Source organism: Populus trichocarpa, chromosome 5 (assembly GCF_000002775.5).
Source record: "Populus trichocarpa isolate Nisqually-1 chromosome 5, P.trichocarpa_v4.1, whole genome shotgun sequence".
In the NCBI taxonomy this organism is placed as follows: Eukaryota; Viridiplantae; Streptophyta; class Magnoliopsida; order Malpighiales; family Salicaceae; genus Populus; species Populus trichocarpa.
The window spans coordinates 16,596,285-16,609,244 of NC_037289.2; the positions used below are offsets into that span (position 1 = coordinate 16,596,285).

The 12,960-nt window shown below is 31.7% G+C and overlaps 1 non-coding gene across 1 annotated transcript; it reads right to left on the reverse strand.

Annotated features, from left to right (window-relative positions):
• Positions 1-9,753: 9,753 nt before the first annotated feature.
• LOC112327748 (small nucleolar RNA R71) lies at positions 9,754-9,860 on the reverse strand. Its single transcript, XR_002982170.1, has one exon. It is a non-coding gene; the product is annotated as a small nucleolar RNA R71 (small nucleolar RNA).
• Between the last annotated feature and the right edge of the window lie 3,100 nt (positions 9,861-12,960).

The following is a 12,960-nucleotide window of genomic DNA, read 5'->3' on the forward strand; positions in this document are numbered from 1 at the left end:
TAATTGCTATTTTTTAAATCTTTTTTTATAATTGAAATTCTTTTTTCAATTTCATGATTTAACATTTGATTAATTGAGAATTTTATTTTATGATTTTTCTAGATAGGGTGCTTCCAATCTAATAACACAAGTTGCGGGTTTTAAAAGTTAATGCGGGTTGATATTTTTTTTATAAAAAGAATATGGGCTTTGTGATTAAAAAAAAAGAGGGTTTGTGAGTTTTTAAATTTTCTTTTCGATCGTGTTATCTTGGTTATGACCAGGATCATGTGTTTGTCGAGATAACTCAAGTTGACTTGGCCCTGATTACCATAATTACAAGTTTGTTATTTTTTAGATTAAAAAAAATGATTTTGTATTTAATGGGCTGTGAATTAAGCTACATAGTTGTTCCCTTTAGGAAATTATTTTTCAGGTTATTGTGATAATTTTATAACAGTCCATTTATTATTATTACTTTTTTTTTATTGTTTAATTAAAATAAAACCAACTTATTTAACTCAGTCACATCTATGACTCGAGTCATTAATTTATCTTTCTTCTATGAAATGCATTTGTTACACCTAATCATTATTTTCAAGAAAAAAAATCATGCTCGCGGCGCAATGCAGGTCCATATCTAGTTATAATTATATGCAAAGAGGGCGAGATCACGAAAGAATAGAATTTGACTAGTCTATTGGCCGATACTACGCAACAAGTTGGAGTAAAATTTCTTTTCAAAAGCAAAAAAAGGGTCTAGGTATTGTTAACATGTCTTCAAAAAGAAAAATAATTTTAACCATGAATTTAAAATTAGTTGTATATTAGATGATATTTTTATCTAATATTGAGAAGAAAACATATTTGATCTACCTAGATCATTCTAGGTTGACATGCGAAACTTGCGAGGATAAATTTATAAATAGAAATGTAATTCATGAAAAATATAATGATAAAAAGAAGATATGACCTAAAAGCAATGGAGTTTATATTAAATATTCAACTTCAAGAATTTTCAAGAAAACAATTAAAATAATGCAAGAAAGATCTATATGAAACAAATTTAATGAAATAAGACAAGATAATCCAAGAAAAACAAGAATTCAATTTGGCAATACCAAAATTTGGTATGTACCTATTCGGAAAATATCAAGAAAATATTCAAGAAACTTTCAGCCAACCTTAAAATTCAATGGCTTTAATTTGATTATGCCCTAACTTGGTAGTTCAATCAATTCTTGCAATTTTTTCTTTAATTCTTCCTTTTTTTTATCCACACAATTTGGAAAGAACAAGATTTCTTTGTTTCCTTTTTTACTCTAGGCCAAAGTCAAGAAATATAGAAGATAAAGATGGAGAACATAATTTTTCTTTGATGTGTTTAGAAAAATCAAGAATCTAGGCAAGATGATTTTTTTAATACAGTGTTTGATGCAGAATTTGAAATAATAAGAGAAGAATAAACTCTTTTTTTTTTTTTTTAAGAAACAAGAGCCTAGACAAAACTAGAAATAAAGAAAATCAAGAAATGACACAAACTAAAGATTAAAAGGTTATAACCTGATAATAACACAAGCTCTGATACCAACTGATGTGAACATCTCCCAATATACACTAAAATCAGATTTGAATGGTTTGCAACTTGAGCCAACAAGAACCTACTTGCCTTAGAGAACCAAAGTTATACGCAATGCTTACTCCCACCCTGCACATATAAAGAAACACGGACGAGTAGTATAAAATCATAACGAAGTTGTCCATTCTTTCAATTAAGTCCAATTAAGAACTTAGTATGAGAATCACTCAACCACACAAAAGATAGCAAAAATATTTGATTTCTTTATTTAAAATCTCCCTAAAAAAGTCTCTACAAAAATATTTATCCTAGAAAGAACCATAAGTCTAATAGGATATCCCTAATAAATATTAATAATAATCCAATGAATTAAAATTTAAATAAAGACCCTCATATTTATAAAAGTCCTAATAATAGCTAAAAGATAAATAAAACAATAGCATAACTAATTTAAATAAGAATAAAATCGTTTTTGTAATCTGCTGGCAGAATCAAAACCTGTAACACCCCACCTCACCAGCAAGATATTGTCCGCTTTGGGCCTTCCAGTCCACCCAAATCCAGGGCTTCCACCTAGGTCCCCCTCACGATTTTGTTCTTGACAGCCACGCATGACCCCAAAACGCGTCTTACTAGTCAAGGTGAGCATGCACTTATAAGGCCCTGGCTCTGGACGCTCGCTTTCGATGTGAGATCTCACAATCCCCCCACCTTAAGACGAGTTGTCCTCGACTCTGATACCAAATGTAACACCCCACCTCACCAGCAAGATATTGTCCGCTTTGGGCCTCCTAGTCCACCCAAATCCAGGGCTTCCACCTAGGCCCCCCTCACGGTTTTGTTCCTAGCAGCCAAGCATGACCCCAAAACGCGTCTTACTAGTCAAGGTGAGTATGCACTTATAAGGCCCTGGCTCTAGACGCTCGCTTCCGATGTGGGATCTCACAAAACCGAACTTCAAACACATGGTTCTCTCTCGTCTTAATAAATTAGAAGACATTCCATACATCATTAGAAAGCTATGGATGTCTAGTTTCCAATTAAACTTAAATCACATTAAGATTTATTCTAAAGATCTAGTTATGACTAGAACAATAGCTGAAGGTCAAAACTGAAAGATTTGAATCTTATTATTTCAATATTTTTGTAATGTCTGAATGCCCACCTGCAAGCTCTTATTGAATATGAATTAAATTATTCAAGAGTTGTACTTTATTATTTAATATTTTCATTAAGTCCACCTTAGTCCATGTATCTTGAAGAAGTCAATTGAAAGTTTTTTTGAACCTCTTAGCCGTAAGTCTTGTCATTAGACTAATTAGAACCTTTAACGAATCTTTTCATGCTACTTGGATTGCATCAGTACTAAAATTGAATTTTTAACAACTAAAAAGACCGAGCACACCTATAAATAAAAAAAATGGGAAACCAAAATAAACTTTTTGTGTGAAAATTGAAGTTGCCACCTATTTTACCTATTCTTTTCACTTTGATCATTTGTCTATTAATCCAACCTTTTTTTCTAAAATAATATGCAATCGGTCATCAATTTAGGCTAAAAAATGTTTAATTGTAAAAAAATAAATTTAAGGACCAAATTGATTTTCTTTTTAAATTGATTATTTCAATTTATAGTGATTTGTTAGAGAATAAACGGTGTCACATCAACAGTAAAATCACCACATAACTTAGTTTTGTTAATGAGTCTTTTTACATTGAAATGCATCATGTTTTGTTAGTTTGGATCAATATCCATTCAAGTTAGTTTGGATCCTATTGGTTTCGATGAAATTGAATTGTCAGTGATGAAATAGTGATTGTTAATTTTCTTATCAAATGCATCATGTTTTGTTATGCATAATCTTTTAAGAAGAGGGCTTTTGTTACATAAAAAGTAGCAATTCCTATTCTTTGAGGCATTTCAAAGAATATATATTCTTGCAGGTGGGTTTTCCTTATATTGTGGTTTTTGAATATGGTTTCAAGGACAGACTTCTGATATTCTCTTCTTTTGTTTATTTTTTTTCAAAACCTTCTTGAAACAAGGTGTATGCTTACAAGGTGATAGTTGAATATAGATGAATTTTAAGTTCTTACTTCAAAAGGTTCTTTTTTTGTTGTTGCTGAAAGAATTACAGCTAGTTAGGAAGAGCAGGCTAGTGACTAACTTGAATGAATTGATGTTCACTTGTAACTGGCATGAATTATTCTGTTCGGAAAGACTGGTGTGCTTTTGTCATTGATCATTTAAGATTCCGTGGTGTTTGGTAGAGTTTATGCTTGATTGCTGACGCTTGTCTCAGGTCTGGTATCATAACACCTGCCTTTAAGGACAATATGTGATGATGATTTCTTAAAATGTCACAAACGCTGATTTATGATTGACTAGTAAAAGTTCAGGAAAAAGAATTTGAAAAGAGATGTTGGAAAATAGAGAGCTTATCGAGGCAGTCAGGAGTTCTATTCACACTGCAGGAAAAAAGAAAAAGAAAAAGAAAAAGAAAAAAAGAATTTATGCATGGTGCTCGTCTCTTTATCTTTATTGCCATTGCTAGATTAAGAACGCAGTGTGAATAGATGAGTTGCTTTCTTTTAGGCAAAGTTTATCTGTATATAGCAAACCCACGCATGACTATTCTAATCTTGATATTTGTATTGCAAATAGATGTCTTGTTTGCAAATATTCGTCAGTCGGTCGGCTGTAGGAGTTTATGGGAAAAGTAGAATTGGTGACGAATGCGTTCTTGAACAGTTTCGTATGCATTCTTTGGCATGACATGTGCGAAATAAGTCCAGTTTACTTCTCTTTTGGCTTATGTTTCCACTGCCATAAATAGATTTCTAAGGTGTTGAGCTTATTTTTGGAACAAAAATATTGTGGCCTTTAGATGGCGAGTATGAATTGTGTTTCATACCATATTGTTAGAAAATGGTTACTAGACATAATCCCGGCTAAATTTAAAATGGATCCACTCATTTTTAGGATTTAAATTTTGTTGGAGATTATTTTCCAACATAAGTTAACATCAAAAATTAATATGATTAAAATAAATTATGAGTGAATAAGAAACTGATCTTAAACAATATTGGTAGACATGTTTTTGTTAAACCAAAAACCTTTTATCCTAAAAAAAATACAAGATTGTTTTGTAGTTTATACTAGATAGGTAACCCACGCTACGCTATGGCCACACCATTTTTTTAACTAAAAAAAGAATATGCAGGTCGCAGGGAATTACCTTTTTGATGGTCAATTGATTAATCTTGAAACTTCCTGAATCGTCTCCGTATGTAGCTTGTATTTCAACTCAAACCATTCAAGATTTTCCTCGACGTGACACAATCGACTTGGTGAGTTCAAAGACAAATTGAACAATTGATAGAAATGTGATATGAGTTTAAATATAAATTTTCAAATAATATATTTTAAAAAAAATTAAGACAATGATGTATTGGAAAATTTTGGATTTTGCAGTCTAACCCATCGAACCCATAACCTAGGTTACGGATTTCATCGAATTAAAATTTCTTTTTAAGATTATTTTGTATTTAATCTTATGATAACAAAAATCATCACTTATAAAATTGAGCACCAACTAAATGTTAGGACATTTGTTTTAAACTTTGATAACTTCATACAAAGTAAATTAAAAAAATTATGAAGCTTAATTCCTAATAAGCTGAAGTTAACTATCCAAACTCATGACCTGAGTCATGGACTGAATTAAGCCCAACAACGCTTTTTACAATTGTTTTTCTTTTATTATATGATAAAAAATATGTTTCTGATCCTTCTTTGTTTGGTGTAGGTGATGATTCATTAACAAATTCTTTTTAGGAGAGAAATGATGATGCAATCCAAATTACACCAAAGTATCTATTAGAAGTTCCAATTGGGTCAGTTACAAGATCAAGGGTAAAAAACCTCAAATATACATTTAATGAGATTATTCAGAGTATTTTGGTTAAGATGAATTTCAATGAGGCTACAACTTCAACAAGTGATGATCAGATCATACTCAATATAATCTGTGTAAGAGGGGTCTGATCCATCTACAACTTGGGTCTAATTATTTCACAATGGTAAGCTAATTAATTTTGGCAGTTAGAGGATTATTTTTTATAATGTATAGTTTTATTTTAACAAATATAACTTTTTGCCCAACCATTGGATAGAACTTAAATTCTATCAGAAGTCTCTAGAGGTCTTGTTCTATATTAGGTTAAACTTGCAAGTCAATCGAATATCGAGAAGGCCTTGCGATAAGGTTTAGAAGTTACTCACCATAAATTGTATTAGTTTTCTAATTGATTTAAGATCGTTTTTTCTATTTTATTTAGAATAGTTTTATAATTTTTTAGCATTGTTTATGATATTTGTACCTATTATAAATACAATTATTTAGCTTGTATTTAATTTTTTTTTTATAGACTTTGATATCAATAATTTTTATTGTGTGAGATTTTGCTCATTCTTTTCGGTTCTTCATTGAACTAATTTGACTTATCCAATAAATAACCAAGCTTCATGACATCTTCTATACTTCTTTATAAGTGTTGGGTATAGGTTGGGATATTTATAGTCTCCGTGCCTCAGTACAGGTTATCGTCGTGTCAAGCTCAATTTCGAACCTGATCTTAGCTTTCTTAGGAAAAGAAATACCCTAAATTAGGTTATATCACTTTTATCTTCAATTGTTTTGCATATGCCATTGTTGTCGAGTTCTTTATCTTCTCTAAAAACTAGTTGCGACATCATGTAAAAAAGAAAAATTATTTGCGATCTTGATTAAATATAGTCTTATAAATTAACAAGAACAAAGAAAATAGAAACAAAAGAAATTTTTAGGGTTTGCCGCAAATCTTTATTCTAAGAAACATAGAGTTCGGCCATTTGCTTTAAATCTGAAAACAAAAAAAAAAATCTTCATTTTTAGGGTTTCTTGGAGATAAATCTTGATTTGAGATATTTTAGGTTTACTTGGTTAGGTTTTCTTGAAAATTACAAAAAACAAATGGGCAGTTTTTGTGTCAGTCTTTTTATTTATAGTTTTCACCACCATATATATAAAGAATAATTGAAAGTATTGTTATTTTGAGTTGTTTAAATCTTATTCCATTAGTTAATTTTTATAGTTTTTTTTCATGTCTTGATATCGTTCATATTTTGTATAAATTCATATTTGATATTCGTGATTTGATATTTGTAGTTTTATATTGATAGTTTTTAGTTTTTATTACTTATTGAGTCTTTGCATTATTTGATTGCGCCATTAAGATATTAATCTTTGATTTGTTGTGAACTAATTTCTTTAAAGAACTGAAATCTTGAGAATTGAGTTGTAAAGGGTGAAGGTGAGCATACTATAGTGAAAAACCAATAATATATATATATATATATATATATATATATATATATATATATATATATATATATAGCTACTAACTTAATTTTAAGCTCTTGACGATGTCAACTGAGAGTGGATCATCACCATTAGAAGATATGAATATTCCTTAACATGGTTATTTGACTATGTAACAACAATTGAAGTTGATAAATATAAAGTTTTCCAAAAATATGAGTGGGATGACTAGTTCGAGAACCGAAGTAGCTAGTCTTTGAGATTGGCCATATTATAAGGGTTTGGAAGGAAGAAAATCTGCGAGACAAGTTAATTCAACTATGGAAGAATCTATAGCTGAAAATAAAGATGATGAGGCTAAGGACTTTCTGAGTGTTTGCTACTTCAAGGGCACAATAACTAGTAGCACGAGCAATAGGTGGGGCTAATGGGCTTGTTGTAATCGCTAAACCAAGATATGATACACAATTATACTACTGAGAATTAAGAAAGATGTTTGGGGATTGATGTTTCCATAGACAAATTTCCCGCCATTCTCTGCATGGATACGAGAAATGCCTCTTACTGCACCTATAATAATTCTCATTCTAGTGTCCTAATCAAGTGGGACTCGTTCACCTCCTCTTTTTCCTGCAAAATTTACCTATGCATTAGAGGATATATGCAACTCTCAAGTCATTAACCAACACATGATGAAAATAGGATGAAAGAGATTGATTAGTACTTAAAAGTGTATTTTTATCAAGGTTTTATATCATCACTTTGCACTTGAAGTATCAATAATTCCTTATCTAGAGCATGTTTTATAATAACAAGTCTGATAATATAAGATACCTTTAATTTATGGTAAATGTTCATTTTAAATACAGGCCTATCACATAAATCAAAAGATTGATTGATGAGTTTAACCACTGAAATTGTTAAGACAAAGAGAGGGCTAAACTTAGAAAAGAGATGCTGGTAGAATTCAAATTGGAACACCATTCGGTTATTGGATCATAACTGGAGCTGTAGAACTTGAATTTATGTCTGGTTTATATGGATAGAAAGCTAAGACGTAGGCCTAAAACTTTCATGAAGAGTCCAAGATTCAAAAGGACCGTTTTCAAGTTCAAATTGTAGCAACAATAGAGAAGTCGGAATCTGTCCTGCATCCCAGACACTATTCAGTATTTAGCCCATATCTCGAGTTCTAGAAGTCCAAATGACCCATTCTTGTTTTGTTGGAAAGTTGAGACAATTCCCTAGAATTTTAATGGAGACTATCTATTCAAATTCTAACGTTAACAATGACGTTTTCTGCATACAAGAAGATAAGGATGGTTACTAAGTCAAGAGGTGGCCACCCACTCAACAATTAGTCATTAAATCAATAGTTCTGAATTTTGGCCTATAAAAGGAGGCATTTTCCATGCATTTAGGCATCTTGGTTTTCAGATCAAGATTATGTTCTTGCTCTCTCTCTTTATATTTTTATAATGCTTAAGTTTTACTTTCATTTTCTTTATTATACTTATATAATCATGTTCTCCTCTTGTTTATCTATGTTTCTCTTATTCATAATGTTCAGCTAAGTTTATTATGTCAAGATGAAAAGGTTACACTAATGGTGTAAGAATAAGTATAGTATAAATTCAACATGGACTTTAATGTTTGATACTAACATGTTTTATATTTATTATCTTGCTCACTCTTAAGACCTTGCTTGCTAAATGGTTAATCTAGATTTGTGTTGAACAACCCTTGGTACAACAAATACTTGGCACTTTCATAGCCCAACTGTACGATATAACCGACACTTGTACTATGAAAGGAATTTGATTTATTGTTAACAAAGTTATCACCATGAATACCTAATAATATTTACAAGTATTGACATTACTCGAATAAGATAATTAATGTAATCATGTTAACAATTTATAATCTGAGTGAAACCTCCTTTGTGTGTGGTTTCCAGTCAAGTAATAAAAAAAGTTTATACTATACTTTTTTGAAATACCATTAGTGGATCCTCTAACCTTGACAATTTTTTTATCTTTTTTTTTAAATCCTTACATCATTATCACATCTCAAAGCTCTATTCAAATCTTTTCTTTTATTTATAATTCTATATAGTTCACCTCCCTGTGGTTCGACCCCGGTCTTGCCGGGTTATTTATTACTTCGACACTCCTACACTTGGGATAAGACATCAACTCTTTGATCGTGTCAAGTTTTTGGCACCGTTGCCGGGGAGGTAAATTCCTGTATAAATTATAATATTTATTTTCTTTTTTCTTTTCACTTTTCTTGTATCTAACTTTTGTTTCCTTTTCTTTTGTTTTCTTCTTCCTTTTATTCTCTTTCTACGCGTGTATGAGAGTTTGGTCACGTACATTAAATGGTAGACTTTGTAGGGTATCCTCATCATTTTCAAAAAATATGGTCGAAGAAGATAACCAGTCGCTTCATAATGAGAATAATGAGAATAATCGAGTTAGAACACTTAAATACCACATGAATCCTACAAGAACAAGTGCACCTTCATGTATAGTTTTCCCTCCTGATGCATCTCACTTTAATTTTAAGCCATATATTATTCAACTTTTACCTTCTTTTCATGGCTTATATTTAGAAAATCTATACTTGCATATGAGAGAATTTGAAGAAGTTTGCAACACTTATAATGACTTAAATTATAGCATGAACACCATCAAATTAAAGCTTTTTCCTTTTTGATTAAAAGATAAAGCTAAAACATGGCTACAAAATCTTAGGTCAGGATCCATTCGTGTTTGGGATGAAATACAACAACAATTTTTAAAGAAGTTTTTCCCTTTTTATAGAACAAACTCTTTCAAAAGACAAATCACTACATTCACTCAAAAGTCAGGAGAAATATTTTACCAATGTTGGGATAGGTATAAAGATTTGCTTAATAAATGTCCTCATCATGATTTTGAAACATGGAGATTGGTTTCACATTTTTATGAATGATTAACACCTAAAGATAGGCAAATGGTGGAATTGATGTGCAATAGAACTTTTGAAGATAAAGATCCTGATGAAGCAATGGAGTATCTAGACTTGTTAGCTGAAAATGCTTAAAATTAAGATATTACAGGTACTTATGAGGCACCGGGTAAAACTCAACTTCATACATCTAGTGGAGGTATGTACAACCTTAGGGAAGATCATGACCTCCAAGCGAAATTTGCATCTTTAGCTAGAAAAGTCGAGGCACTTGAATTTAAAAAGAGTGGTCAATTAAAATCTGTTCAAGACATTATGTGCCAAATCTGTGAAACCAATGAACACTCAACCAATGACTGTCCAACTTTGCTTTCTTTCAAGGAATGACTCCATGAACAAGCCCATGCTTTAAACAGTTTTCAAAGGCCCAATCATAACCCATACTCGCAAACATACAACCCTGGTTAGAGAAATCACCCAAATTTCAGTTGGAAGAGTGATAACAATAACGCATAAAATTCACAGCCACCATTTCAAGCACACCATAATTTCTAAAATTCTCATGGATATGTACCTTCTTATGTTCCCCATTCTAGAAGAAATCTTGAGAAAATATTGCATGCATTCATTGAAAAACAAGAGACAATCAACACTCAACTCGCTCAAAGCATGACAAATTTTAAAGATACTCTTACAAAGTTCACGTTTGCTCTTAGTTTTCAGGAGAAAGGTAAGTTTCCATCCCAACCACAGCAAAATCCCAAAGGGCAATACAATTCAAGTGCAAGTAGCTCTAGAAGCTAACACATGGATCAAGTCAAATCAGTCATTACTCTCCGCAATGGTAAGGTTATTGAAAAATCCATTCTTGAACCTTGTGAGAAAGAAGATGAGTTAGTCTCTGAGGGTAAGGAAGGGGTTGAACCTGAACATTCCAAAGAAAAGACTGATTCCCCACCTACACTTCTATTTCCTCATGTCATGACCAAACAGGTAATGATCAATATACCTTTGTTCGATGCTATTAAACATGTACCTTCTTATGCTAAATTTTTGAAAGATCTGTGCACTATGAAGAGAAAACTGAATGTGAAAAAGAAAGCCTTTTTAGCCGAACAAGTAAGTGTCATTCTTCAGAACAATAATGCTTTGAAATATAAAGACCCTGATTGTCCTATAATTTCTTCCTTTATTGGAGAACATAAAATTAAAAGAGCTTTACTTGATCTTGGAGCTAGTGTGAATTTACTTCCACATTCAGTCTTTCAGAGTCTCAATCTAGGTGAGTTAGATCCAACTTCTGTAACTCTTTTACTTGCTGATAGATCTATAATAGTGTCTAGAGGAATAGTTGAGGATGTGTTAGTACAAGTTGATAAATTCATTTACCGTGTAGATTTTGTTGTCTTGAATACACAACCTGTTGAAACATGTAATCCAATTCCTGTCATTTTAGGACGTCCATTTCTTGCAACTTCTAATGCATTGATTAATTGTAGGAATGAACTGATGAAGCTATCATTTGGAAACATGACATTGGAGATGAATATTTTCAACATTTGCAAGCAACCTGGAGATGATAATGATTTACAGGAAGTAGATCTTATTGAAATCTTAGTTAATGGTCAATTTGGATCTACCTTTAGCAAAACTGAGTTTGATAAATCTGAAGAATTGTAAATGATTTATTTTCAGGAAGAAATCAAGGACAAGAAAGACACCGACAATGTTGTTGCGGATCATTTGTCAAAATTGACAATAGATTCGACATCTGACATCACACCAATCGATAATTACTTTCCTGATGAATCCTTACTTTCTCTTAGTCCAATGCTTTGGTTTGCTAATTTTATCAATTTTCTTGCTTTTAGATATTTACCAGCTCAATAGAATACCCAAGACAAAAGAAATTTTTTGAGCGAAGTGAAATTTTTTTGATTGGGATGACCATTACCTATTCAAATATTATCCTGATCAATTATTTCAAAGATGCATCCCTGACAATAAAGTAAGTAGTGTCATTAAATTTTATCAATCTGAGGCATGTGGGGGTCCTTTATCATCAAAGAAGACAACTGCAAAAATCTTACAAAGTGGATTTTACTGGCCCACCATGTTCAAGGACTCATATGCATTCTGCAAGACTTGTGAAATTGTCAAAAGTTGGGATCTATTTCAAAATGTCACATGATGCCTTTAAATTCTATTCTTGTCATTGAGATCTTTAACTGTTAGGTATAGATTTCATGGGTCCATTTTCTTCACCATTTGGTTTCTTGTACATATTAGTCGCAGTAGATTATGTTTCAAAATGGATAGAGGCAATTCCAAGTCGAAACAATGACCACAAAACAATGATAAAGTTTATGAAATAAAATATTTTGAGTCGATTTGGAATCCCTCGAACCATGATAAGTGATGGCGGAACACATTTCTGTAACAAGCCATTTGAGTCTTTAATGAAGAAATATGGAATCACACACAAAATTGCCACCCCTTATCACCCTTAGACAAGTGGACTGGTAGAACTTGCTAATAGGGAGATCAAACAAATCTTGGAAAAAACAGTGAACCCTAATAGGAAGGACTGGTCTTTAAGACTTAATGATGAACTTTGGGCTTATCGTACTGCTTTTAAAACATCATTAGGTATGTCACCTTATAAGTTGGTCTATGGAAAATCTTGTCACTTGCTTGTGAAACTTGAACAAAAAGCTTATTGGGCTATTAAAGCTTTCAATTCAAACCTTAATGATGCTAGTCAGATGTGAAAATTACAAATCAATGAAGTTGAGGAAATAAAAAATGATGCAAATGAAAATTCAAGAATTCATAAAGCAAGAATCAAAGAGTTTCATGACATGAAAATACTGAGAAAAACATTCAATGTTGGTCAAAAAGTCTTGCTTTACAATTCTCGACTCCATTTATTTCCTGGAAAACTAAGATCAAAATGGAGCGGTCCTTTTATTGTGAAACATGTGTATCCATATGGGGCCTGTGATATCGAGAATCCAAAGAATGACAATGTTTTCAAGGTAAATGGACATCGTTTGAAAGTTTACTTTGACAATTTTTTAGTTGAAA